The sequence below is a fragment of the Protopterus annectens genome, chromosome 5.part0, assembly GCF_019279795.1.
Source record: "Protopterus annectens isolate FY-2018-M chromosome 5.part0, PAN1.0, whole genome shotgun sequence".
In the NCBI taxonomy this organism is placed as follows: Eukaryota; Metazoa; Chordata; order Ceratodontiformes; family Protopteridae; genus Protopterus; species Protopterus annectens.
Genome location: NC_056735.1, coordinates 663,558,250 through 663,571,465, shown reverse-complemented (window position 1 = coordinate 663,571,465; position 13,216 = coordinate 663,558,250). Strand labels below are relative to the sequence as shown.

Below are 13,216 nucleotides of genomic sequence, written 5' to 3'. Positions count from 1 at the left end.
AGAATAAAGAAACATTAAAATAATAAGTATTGACAAATTTCTGAAAGTATAACAGTAAATAACAACAAAAAACAGACATACTGCATGGCATAAATAATTTAATGAACATGGAAACAATTTTCAGTATAGCTTCTAGAGAATCTGGTAGTACCTTATTTCTATTCATAGGTTCATAGGTTCATAGCTAGGTACTAGGCTATTGGCCCTAGGGCCTATATAAGCCTAGCCAAAAATATACCCTGGCTTTCTCCACCCAAGAAAATTATTTTCCTGTGCCCCTGTCGAGCAGAGCCACAGAAGTGATCCCTGGGGTGAATTTCCTATTTCCCATCCAGTCATCAAGATTTTTCATGAAGAATGCTAATGAGGAGCTCTGTTTGACATAGTTAGGTAGTCTGTTCCAGAGTATGGGAAGTCTCTGGGGCAGGAATCTATCCCTCCAGCATGTTCTGTTTATTGTGGTGACAAGGTTTAGGTCCCTAGAGCGTGTAGCTCGGAGGGATTGGGATTTCTTTAAGTGGAGCATGTCCAACAGCTCTGGGTTTGACATAGCTTTGTATGTTAGGCAGAGATCGCCTCTGAGTAGGCGATATGTGACGGAGTAAAGCTGGAGTTTTTTGAGACGGTTTGCGTAGGGCATCTGCTTGAGGCCAGTAATCCTCTTTGTGAGGTATTTCTGTGGCCTTTCCAGTTGTTGTAGATGTGAGGTACATACCAAAAGAGGCATTGTACTCCATAATGGGTCTAATGAGTGATGAGTAGAGGGGAACAATGACCTCTTTTTTTCTGGATGAGAAACCTTTTGTGATGAGGTGAGCCACGTAGAAGGATTTCCTGATCACTGTGGTGATGTGATTATCAAAGGAGAGACTACTGTCCACCTGTGTCCTAAGGTCTCTTATCACATTTTCGGCATTAAGTAGACTACCAGCTATGTGATAGTTCATGGGTACAGAGTTTTTACCAAAGGGGATGACAATACACTTTTTGGCATTGAGCTTCAGACCATGGCTTTGACACTAGGTATCTGTCTCAGTGAGGCCCTTTTGTAGTATGTCCACATCGTTAGGAGTTTCGATTATGGCTCCTAGTTTGCAGTCATCTGCAAACTTTTTTAGCCAAAGACCTTCTGTGTTAGCTTGTACTTCAGAGAAGTAGATACCAAACAGGAGAGGAGCCAGGACTGAACCCTGTGTTACCCCACTTGTCACTGGTCTGAAGTCGGATTTGGAGTCTGCTAATATCACAGTGTGGGTTCTGTCCGTGAGCCAGTTGGCAACCCATCTTGTGACATAGGGATTTATACCTAGTTTAGTGAGCTTATCTATAATTCCAGAGTGGAGGATGGTGTCGAAAGCCTTGGCGAGATCTAGATAAGCTGTGTGAACCACTTTACTCTCATCTATGGCTTTGGTGACTGCTTCAAAGAAGTCAGTCAGGTTTAGGAGACATGATCTGCCTTTTACAAATCTGAACTGGGTAGGGTCCAGTGTTTGGAGATTACCAATGTCTTTGTTTATGAGTTCCATGATGATACGTTCCATAGTCTTGCAGACCAGGCTCGTCAGGCTAACGGGGTGGTAGTTTCCGGGGTCCGTCGTGGCTCCCCCTTTGTGGAGTGGGATAACCATCGTGGTGCACCATTCAGTGGGCACAAAGCCTGAGGTGAGGCTATGATTGAACATGGTACTTAGGTAGGGTGCCAGTTCATTCTGTAGTTCGTGTAGAACGCAGCCTGGGATATTATCAGGTTCCATGGATGCTGTGTTCTTGGCTTTGTAGAGTGTGTTTTTTACCTGTGCAGCTGTGATTACAGGAACTTTGCATTCTTCCGGTATAGAGATGGGCCCTGTAGGGGGTGAGGGGGGGGGGTAAAGTTAGCACTGAACCTATCTGCCAGGATGTTTTAAAAGGAATGTAAAAGTAAGTAAAAAGTATCCTTCCATGAAAAACATACTTTTTATGTTTACAAGTTCTGCTTTCAGTATGCAAAGATCTTTTTTTTTTCAAAGAAATGTGTGGTGTTTTGACAGTTTTATTTTTCCATGTGAACCAAATGTTGAGAAGCAGCAGTCCATTTACAAAACAAACATACACTCTACTTGAGAGCAGTGAGCAATGTTTACTGATGGAAATGTACCACAAGGGACAGAAACTTTCCAATTGTCAGTAGAGGAAGTAGAAAATTGTACTTTTGATGGAGAACAGTGATCAGAGATTGCCTTTCCATGACTTCCAAACTACCTTTAAGCATTTTCAGCAGTGACTGTGATTAACAAATCCCATTGCTGTCTGCAGTATGCCTGTCTTGCAATTGCAGTGTTAATGCATTTTCATACCACTCCGCAACTGTTACTTATATTACATATCCTACTCTATCTTATTCACTTTCTTACCTAATTTTTGGAACAGAGAAAGAAAAACTAACACAATGACAGGTGCTAATAGTCGGTCTCCAACACAACGATAAATGAAAAAGTAAAAAATGGAGACCAACTGCAATGGTCAGAATCATAAGCTTTAATAAAAATGAAATAAAAACATACAGATAAGCGTTTTCACGTTACTAAAAAAACGCTTGTTCAGATCCATAAAATCAGAGTAACTCCATGTATTTCCAAAACTATTATTGACCAATCATAGTCATTAAAATAATCTGTGCCTCTTATCTGAGAAATCCTAAGTAAGGTAACTTCATTATGCAACCTCATGAATCAGTATCCAATCATTATCTGCAGAATTGTCCACCCCTTTTTAGAGGAGCTTCTAGCAGATCATATACGTTAATCATTTCATCAATATCCAATCACTGACTTCAAAATGGTCTACTTCCTTTCTGCAAGTATGTAATTACTATGAGTAGCTTCAAGAACAAGTATCCAGTCACTATTTGCAGAATAGACTACACCCTCTGTAAAACATTCTCAGATGGTCAATCAACAAAGATAAGATCCAATCATTATTTCTGAAAGAGTCTGTACCTTTTAGGCAGGTATGGCTGGAGTCGATATCTCTTTGAATCTGTCCCATGAACTGGTCCTCAACATTCACTTTTGGCAAAAGATTGTTTCAGATTCTTGGTGCTAAAAGTGGTGCAGGAGGGTTACAGATGGCACGGATACAAAAATCTTCTTTTCAGGGGAATTTCTCTCCATGCCCTGACTCAAGCAGAATGTCCACCTCTAGTTCATCAGTTTTTCCACACCCAAGTATTCATAAAACTAGTACCTGTTTTTCAAACAGGCAGAGGCTTCTATTACAGAATGTTTCTGGTACCAAAGAAAGAGGCCTCTTGGATGTGAATACTAGATCTTTAATTTCTAAACCTGTATGTGAAAGTACCAAAATTTAAAATGTTCATGGTTTTTGTTGGTCTCCCTTGGGACGTTATTAGACTGGCCTGGGCCCAGTGCCCCATGTCTACACTGGATCAACCAGCTTGTCTCTACCCCCAAGACCTATTCCAGTATTGCTAGGGCTGGTCCTGGATCCTCAGGGTGTTCTGTCGCTCAGTCCTCTCTGCTTCCATCCTGGGTGGGGCTAAGGTTTGTTATATACCATGCTCATTCCCTGCCCTCTTTCCACACTCATCAGTATCTTTTATGGACAACTCCACTCATTGAACCAAGCCTTCCCTAAGACAGTGTCATTGACAACCTCCCCCACAGAATGGACACATTCATCCCTCCCTACCACTATATCAGTCACCTGAGCATGAACTAAACCCAGGTGAACTGAGCTGTAATCAGGGCTTTATCCTTCAATGCCACCAGGGAGGCCAAAATTTAAGCATTAACCCTACAGAATGTGTTACCCCTCATTTCTCCCATGGGTTACATGGTAACACTAGACTTAAAAGATAATTATAACCATATTCCCAAAGTCACAAGCTTCAGGAAATATGTGAGGGTCTCTGTTTCTGGGTCACATTGTCAGCTGGATTATCTACAGTGCCAAGGATGTTTACCAAATGCCTAGCTCCAGTCATAGCTTATTGCAAACTGAATGGCATTCACATCTTTTCTTTCTCTGGACGTCTACATAAATTTTGGAAAATATAGCTTGATTCTGTCTCAAAGAATTGTGTTTCTTGGGTCCCTTCTAAATGCATCTCTTTAAAATGCTTTTTTGACACAGGAGAAGGTACATTTTATCTAGAAACTTTTCCAAGATTCTGCAATCAGTCTCAGACTCCTGAAAGAAAAATTCTCAGGATCCTAAGGTCCATGGATTCTATGATTCTCTTGATTTCTCTAGCCAGGTTGCACATGAGAACGTGATTAAAGACAATACCGCAATCACATGGTGCATAAATAAGCAGGGATGTAGAAGGTTGTACCCCTCTGTACAGGTAGGTTCTGGTGGCCTGAGAGTTAGTTCTTCAGCATTTCTTAACCCACCAAGTAACTTACATTCCACAGAGCAAACCATAGTGACATACAAGCTGAGCAAGACCAGGACAAACCATCGCAAAAGGAAATGTAATGAGGGAATTTTCCAGTAACTGATCAGTCATAGGGAACACCTCAAACAGACCTGTCTGCCTCCTTTCAAAACAGGCAGCTAAACAAAATTTGCTTCAGAGTTCCTTGTAAGCAAGCCTGGAAAACAGATGCATTTCAATTCCTTTATACGGGAATGCTCCTTTATGCTTTTTCACCCTTTCCACTGATATCTGGAGTAATTGTGATGATTCAGAAGAATTCCCCAAAAATTACTGTGGTGACTCCCTTTTAGCCCAAGCAGCACTGGTTCACCCTTCTTATGGAATTGGCCGAGGGCGATTGTAACAAGCTTCCTCGTAGACTAGATGTACTCACACAAGATGGGGGAGTTTGATACACCATGGTCTCAATCAACTTTAGCTGCCTTCCTTGATGATTCAGTTCTAATACATTTTAGGCACTTATTTCATGATGACATGCAGCAGGTACTAAATGAGGCAAGAAAATCATATATTGTTAAGTGGAAGTGATTTTCTAGTTTGTGCCTAACCAATAACCAGCGTCCCACAAGTGATTTTTTACCACTGGTATGCAAATATTTCTGCAAGTTTCTTTCCTATAGCCACTCTTATTCCTCTATAAAGGTCAGTCTTGTGGCAATTTTAGCATGTCTGCCCACAGATCCTCTTTTTTTCTTCTGTCTGTGGTAAAACAGTTTCTGAAAGGGGTTTTACACTTGTGACCTCCTCGTAAATATGTTGTTCCTTCTTGGGATCTCAACTTCATGCTGGAGTAGATGTCTATGTCACTCTATGAACCTGCTCATCAAACCTATTTAAGGTTCTTGACTTGGAAAATGGTACTCATCACTGCTCTGACATCTGCAAGATGAGCATCTGAGTTGCAAGCCCTTGTGGTGGGTGACCCCTATCTGATTTCCCACAGGGAAAACGGTCTGTTTAAGAACAAATCCCTCATTCATGCCCAATGTGGTTTCAGAGTTGACTTTGAATTAGGCCATCAGTCTCCCAGTTTTCTACCCAGAACCTAAAAAACAGGGAGAAAGGATTTTGCATATTGTGGACATGTGCAGGCAACTCAGGCACTATCATGACAGAACTAAGTCCTTTAGTAAAGCTGATCAGCTATTTATTATGAAGTGACACAAAAGGGATTTCTTGTGTCTAAACAGACAATTTCCAGGTGGTTGTCATCAGCTATTCCTTTTTGTTATTCCCATTCCAGGCAGCATTAAGGCATATTCTACTAGATCCTTGTCTTCTTTGATTGCATACTGGAAAGGGGTGGATTCTCAAAGCAGTCAAGAGGCAGCTACATGACTCTCTATACATATTTTTAAAAAGCATTATAAACTGGATTCCTTTTCAGTCTTCAGGGATAGTTTGGTTATAACCATTCTCCAAGGGCTCCTGATCTGTATCCTTCCTCCTCCCAGATTGGATAGGATTTGACAATCAATCCATATTGCCTAAAGACTACTACAGCAGTGAGAATCGTGAATATGGTACAGGTTTTGTAAGTTGCACTTGCCCCATAACAATAGATGTTCAAACTCCTCATTGGTACAGTAGTCACACCCACCCACCCTCCATCCCCCTCTCTTATATATAGTTATAGATGGGATATTAGGTAGGGATATGTGTGCATCTACTTTATATGTTTGTTTGTCATTATTTTTTTGGTTCAGGATTGTTACTAGGCTCTTCTCTCTCTCTCTGTATGGACAAAAAAATCTTTAAGAAATCTTCACTCAAATCAGCTGTCACAGTGGAGACTAGCCAATCAGCAGTCACAGTGAAGTTTGGGGGGAGCAAAAGCTTTTCAAAGCTGACTAGTTGTTATTTCTCAGGTAGAGAAGCATCCCATATAGCCTAAAGGATACTGCAGCACAGAGGAATTTGAACATCTACTGTTATGGGTAAGTGCAACTTGCACAACTGTACTTTTCAATTCGAGCTTGTGTGTGTGCAGGTAGAAGTGGAAACCAATAACTATTCTTGCATATTCTAAACCGTAGTGCACTGTGCAGTCATTGAAAATTAGATTTGAGGTGCACATCTGACAGACCTGTAGAAATGGATTACTAATATAAATGACATGGCCATGCAGCGCATTACCGTCTTTGAGGAAGCACAATGTCAGCAAGAGCTACCAACCTGAAGGTACCATCCAGCTAACGATGAGCATCAAGCATGAGGTATCCAAATAATTAATTACACAAAATGCTTGTGTAACAGCTGTATAATGCAGCATCTCATAGCTTTGTTCATCCTGGCACTTTTTTTAAACGTATCATTAAAACATAGACAAATAAATCATTAGCCACTTTTTTTAGTGCCAGAAGTATTTTCAGGCTAGGTTATATTTTTGGACAAGGCTAAACAATGGAAGTCACAATACCCACAGGTACATGTATATCTTCAAGAGTAGTAAGCACAGTTTAGTATATACATATATTTAAGTACCCACATGGTCAAGATGAATGAATGAACATGCATTCAACACAATGTACATTCAGAAACAACCTTTACTGAACTGCACTGAGGGAGATGTTTTGTTTTATACAACACAGACTTACTTCTTTGTACTTCAGATTTCATAGTAGTGCATACATATGGGCACTGTATATTAGTAGAGAAATATATACCTACAGGATCATGCTGTATATAAATACTTATACTCATGTTTGCATTACTTGTGATTGAATGCTTTCTGGTCACCTCACAGGATATTATCAAAAAACCCCAAAACAAAACAAAACATGGAAGCATAAAATACTGACCAAAACAGTGTCAGGAAAATGGTTCTGCCTCTGTACAGGAGCTATGTTAATGCCTGCTCAGGAGTTTTCACTATTTTGAGTCTCAGTGTTTTTTCATCAATGCTGTTGGAGTTGACATATAACATTTGAGATTTGCATAGAGAGACATGCTCCCATATGTTATATCTCCTTTTACTTTAAAAGATAAGTACTGTCTTTTTACAGTTAAATTTAAATGTATTGATTATATATAACTATGTCCACATTAGACACACACACACATGCGTGTGTGTGTGTGTGTGTGATGTCAAGTTCACATCAGAGCTCACAAGTCTCCACGTGCACTATCTATAGTCAGTATAAATACTGTCTATAGATAGTGTATGAATAAGTATTATACAATGCCTACTCTAAAACGTGCACGCTGATTGGCCAGCCCAACCAGCGTGCCCGTTGTAAATCCCTCAATATACTAACGGAAAAAGGTCCGGTCGCCCGGACTTTTTCCGTTAGTATAAAACACTGTCTCGCTATGTTAAAAGAGTTTAACATAGCGAGACAGCTAAAAAGCAACGGAGATCTCCGTTGCTTTTTAAAGCTGTCTCGCTATGTTAAACTCCTTTAACATAGCAACACAGTGTGTAAAAAGCAATGGAGATCTTGCGATCTCCGTTGCTTTTAAACTCTCGCTATGTTAAATGAGTTTAACATAGCGAGACAGCTTTAAAATAAGCAACGGAGATCTCCGTTGCTTATTTTAAAGCTGTCTCGCCATGTTAAACCCATTTAACATAGAGAGATAAAAGCAACGGAGATCTTGCGTTCTCCGTTGCTTTTGCCCACAGCTCTGATGTACTGCGTAGGCATGCGCAGTACATCAGAACTGCCGCGGAACACCAGACAGCTGCGGAAGGGCAGCAAAGAGGCATTATACAATGCCATTATTTAAGAAAAGTAATTATTTCTTTTCTTAAATAATGTCATTATAATAGCAATAACCACTTCTGGGTGTGGTAATGCTGGATTTACCCACGGTTGTCTTTGTTTGGTCCTCGGGCGCCTCGGGACCAAACCACGCCAACCGTGGGTAAATCCAGCATTACCCACACCCAGGCGTGGGTTATTGCTATAATATATTGTACTGGTTTATTGATCAGTCTTCCACATCTAGAGTATTGATTTAAAATACTTTAATTTCTGTTTATGACACTGCTCTGAGTAGCAGCTCCTAATTAATTCATAATATCATCAGGACAAATATTGACAATTGTCTTACTTTCTAGATCAGAGAGTAAACAGGACACACAGGCAAACCAATTAGTAAAAAAAATTATAAGAAAATCCTAGCCAAGATAGAGCTTTCACTGTATGATTCCTTAAAACCTCTTGTAAAAGGGGATAATAGGATATATGCAAATGACTCCTGAAGGACATCAGATGTTTCAGCTATATGGTAGTTCTGAAAGCCCATGACTTTTTTTCTTTTTAAGTCTGTTAATGGACAAATTGAGGCCAAGAAATTACTTTCTAGATCAGATCTCAGCATTGAGATTCAATACAATTCTGAAAGACAGGTGCCTTTTCCTTTTCTTGGACAGGAATGTTTCTGTATGCCTTTCTATCACTGATATCCACTGTACTTCTGAAAATTCAGAAGGATTCCCCCAAGATCATTATGGTGACTCCCTTCTGGCCTAGGCAACAGTGGTTCTCCTTTATTTTTGAAATGGCCAGGGGCAATTACTACAAGCTTCCTCGCAGAACATATCTACTTACACAAGGTCATGAGTGTTTGATACACCTTGACCCTAATCAACTTCAACTGACTGTCTGGATGATAGGGTCTTAAATCCCTTTAAGAACCTGTTTACTGCTTACATGCAGTAATTACTAAGACAGGCAAGAAAGCCTATTAGTGGAAAATCATATATTAACAAATGGAAAAAGCTTTCTAGTTGTTGCCAACTACATAACCATCACCCATTCAGGGATAGTTTTACCTCTGGTTTCAATATTTGTGTGAGTTATTATCCAATGACCTTTCTTAATCCTCTATCAAGGATCACTTATTTGACATTTCAGCATGTTTGCATATGCATCTTCCTCTTTCAATGCATTTTCATTTCAAAATATATTTGAATGGGGATTTGCATAAGAGGCTTTCAAAAAAACTGGTGGCCTCTCCTTGGGATCGTAATTTTGTGTTACAGAAGCTAACACTTGCTCCATTTGAACCAACTAATCTGGCTGACTTGAAGTTCTTAACATGGAAACTGTTTTACTGATTGGTCTGACTTCCTCAAGAAGAGTAACTGAGTTGCAAGCTATTATGATGAGTCAGTCCTATTTCATTTTCCACAGAAGTAGGGTTCTTTTGAGAACTAAGCCTTCTTTTATGTCTAAACTAGTATCTGAATTTACTTTAAGCCAAACTACCCACCTCCCTGTTTTCCTTCCTGTATCTAAGAATGAGAGAGAAAGGATACTCCATTTCTAGGATATCCGCAGACAACACAGTTACTTTCTTAACAGAACTAAATTTTTCTGATCTTCAGATCAGTTGTTCATGTCCTCTGAAGGTAAGGGGAAGGGACAACCTGTGTCAAAACAGACTGTTTCCAAATGGTTGTTTCAGGCTATTACCATTTGTTATAGTCGCCACAACAAAACTATTGCAGGCAGGATGAAGGCTCACACTAGCTTTCACTTCATCCGTGGCTTTTTGCAAAGTTCTGGATTGTAGAAGCATACTAGAAGGAGCAACTTGGCCCTCTGTTATCTGTACATGCATTTACAAGATATTACAAGCTTGATTCCTTCTTTTGGTCTAGATGAGGCATAGGACCATTCTCTAGGGGCCACAGACCCTTCCCTTTCCACCTCTCAAATGTAGTGAGCTAGGGTAACTTACCCATATAGCTGAGGCTATTGTAGCAGTGATCAATATGATGAACATCGTACAGTTGTGTAAGTAAACTTACCATAACAGTAGATGTTTGAATGATCACTGCTGCAGTAGCTGCTCCCGCCTTCCAACCCCTTGTTTTAGTGTGTCGTTTATGCCAGTGTGTGAATACTTTTTTTTTTTTTTTTTTTATTCTTAGCATTGCTCTTTCAGGCTCCCTCTTTCTATTGGCAGGAAAGCTCTGAAGGGCTTGGGCTCCAAACCTGTATTTTTAGTCAGCTCAGCTCCACCTTACTGAAGATTTGGATGTGTGGAAGTTGTCCAAAAGCTTTGGAAGCTATCCAGTTGTTTTATACTTGGCAGAATATAACCCATATGGTTAAGGCTACTGCAGGAATCTGAAAGGAAGATGATGCAAGGCACATGGTTGATGACGAAGGCCAAGCTTCACATCAACATATTGGGGATGATGGCAATCCGTCTAGCAATGCAGTAATTTCAGGACTCCCTTCCCAAGGGTATGATATCCATCTAGATGGACAACAGGGCAGTGGTCTGGTATATCAACAAGCAAAAAGGAACCCGTTTGCACCCATTATGCCATGAAGCCATGAGGGTGTGGTAGTGAGCAATGTATTCTCAGTGCTTTCTGGTGGCAATGCACATCCCACGGATTTCCAAAGTCCTGGTAGAGAAACTGAGCAGATATATTATGTTGCTCTTTATCAGTCAGTGGCAACTATGACTTTTAGATGCTGGGGCCAGCCTTGCAGCAATCTCTTTGTGTCCCATCTGAACACCAAGTGCAGCAGCTACTTTGCCCTTATTCCTCAAGAGGGTCAATCACTGAAGGATGGTCTGGTCCACATTTAGCCTCCCCTGGTCTCCTACATGTCTTGCTTCCTCTGATAACCAATTTTCTATAGAATATCATAAGGTGCAAGGCAACAGTGATTCTCATAACCCCTTTTTGGCCACAGCAGGTTTGGTTCCCCTATATTTGGTCTCATGTGAAACACCATCCCTGGGTGCCAAATCCACTTCCACATCTTCTGTGTTACCCATCTGGGCAGACTCACCAAGATTTGAATACTCTGAAACTATTCTCAATATCCAGTGATGGCCAGGGATTCCAAGCTTTCCACATCAGTTATTCATGCTCTATCTGCCTCTCAAAAACTGGGCATGAGAAAAGTTTACAAAAGACAATGGAAAAGATTTGCTATCTGGGCTTTTTCCAGTGATCTAGACACATTTTCAATGCCCTAGCCATTCATTTTGGATTTTTTTAGCAGGATTTTTCAAAGAGGAAGCTAGTTTTTTGATAATCAAGATTCAATTCCCCCATAACTTCTTTGAACATTTGTAAAGCTTTTTGAAAGGAACCTTTCTTCTATGACCCCTTATCACCTTATCAGGGATCCAACTCCATGTTGGGATATTACTGTGTTATGTCAGGCTTTAACTAGACCTCCCTTTGGACCCATGTCATCATCAGATCTAAAATTTCTTAGAATCTCAGGTATCTTAAGGAGAAGGAGAGAATTACGGATAGGAGAGGAGCCTAAGCCTGGATCCAACAGCTTGGAAAAAAGGTAATGAGGACAGACCTGATTGGATCTGAAAACTCATTCATTGAGCTAGACAGAGAAAGACAATATGAAATTAATCTAATATTATGGAAAGAATATAACTTTTGTTTGGTTTATATTGCTCAATATGTGGAGGTCATATCTGAGGTTGTCATTGATTATAACCCCCAGCAGTTTTGTATGGAGTACTACTTCAACTGAAATCTTGTGCAGGGATGTGATTTTAAAGTTGTGTTTATCATAAGTAAGGGATTGTGGGGAAAAATAAAAGTAGTTTGGCCTTCTTTAGATTAAGAAGGAGTTGGTGGTTACAAAGCCAGTTTTTGCTATAGTTAAAAGCATGTTGTGTAATCTTTTCTAAGTTTTCTAGATTGTCTGACAGGCAGATAAGGATGGATTCATCTGCATACTGTACAAGGGATGCTTGTTGTACAGAAGTATGCAGATTATTTATAAAGATATTAAATAGAAAGGGACCAAGGATTGAGGCTTGTGGAAAACCTGTATTAATGGGTATATAAGGAGAATCATGCATCTCAATTGTACAGATTTTTGCAGAATGTCCAGATTTTTGACTCATATTTTTGGTCCATTTTTCATAAAATTGTGGTTTTCTGTCAAATTAATGGCACATCATGAAATACTGAAGTTAGAAAATGACAGACATTTGGGTTTCAGACTTCATACCCTTCAGAAAATTCATGCTAATGCAAAACCTGTTATTTTATCAACTTTCTAAGCCTGTAAGAGCAATATTTAAAAATTGCCCCTATTTTCGGGCCTTTGGCCCAATTTATTGATGTTTTTGTCCAGATGTCTTGCTTTATGAGGTTGAGAGGTATGGAAAGGGTAGAATTTCATTTGACTGCCTGGTAGCACTCTGACAAGTAATTACAAAACCACTGTAGAATAGGTTGTGAAATAGCCATTGTACAGAGCTGTAGTAAGAAATTTGTATGAGACACGGTGCTGAAAGCTTTTGATAAGTCCAGGAATAAGAAATATATGAGTTTATCTCTATCCTTGGCATTATTTCATAGCTGGATACTAGGGTAACAACCACTGGGGGCATTTACAAGCCTAGCCATGCAATCCAAAAGTCTCCCACTAGTTACTTTGCTTTAGAGGTCATTTTAAGGGGATTCATGATACCTAGGGCATGATTTAACTGCTCCTCTGTTCATCAAAGACATAGATGCCCGGCCAGAGGTGAATTTCTGGTTTTCTATCCAGTGGTCCAGGTTATACTTGAATAGGATTTGTGAAGGACTCTGTCTTTATAGGTTCATAGGTTCATACTAGGCTATCTGCCCTAGGGCATTTATAAGCCTAGCCAGAATGTGTTTGGCTTTCGCCACCCATTTTAAATTTATTTTGCTATGCCCTTTTTCGGGGTTAGTATACTGTGCCTCTGTCTAACAGTGACACAGAAGTGATACCCGGGGTAAACCTACGATCTCCCATCCACTCATCAAGATTCCTCTTGAAGAGA

The 13,216-nt window shown here is 40.0% G+C and overlaps 1 protein-coding gene across 1 annotated transcript in view; it reads right to left on the bottom strand.

Moving 5' to 3' along the window:
* LOC122802743 (suppressor of tumorigenicity 14 protein homolog) overlaps window positions 1-13,216 on the bottom strand; it is a 910,319-nt gene that overhangs the window by 405,098 nt on the left and 492,005 nt on the right. The gene's annotated exons all lie outside the window — the stretch shown is intronic.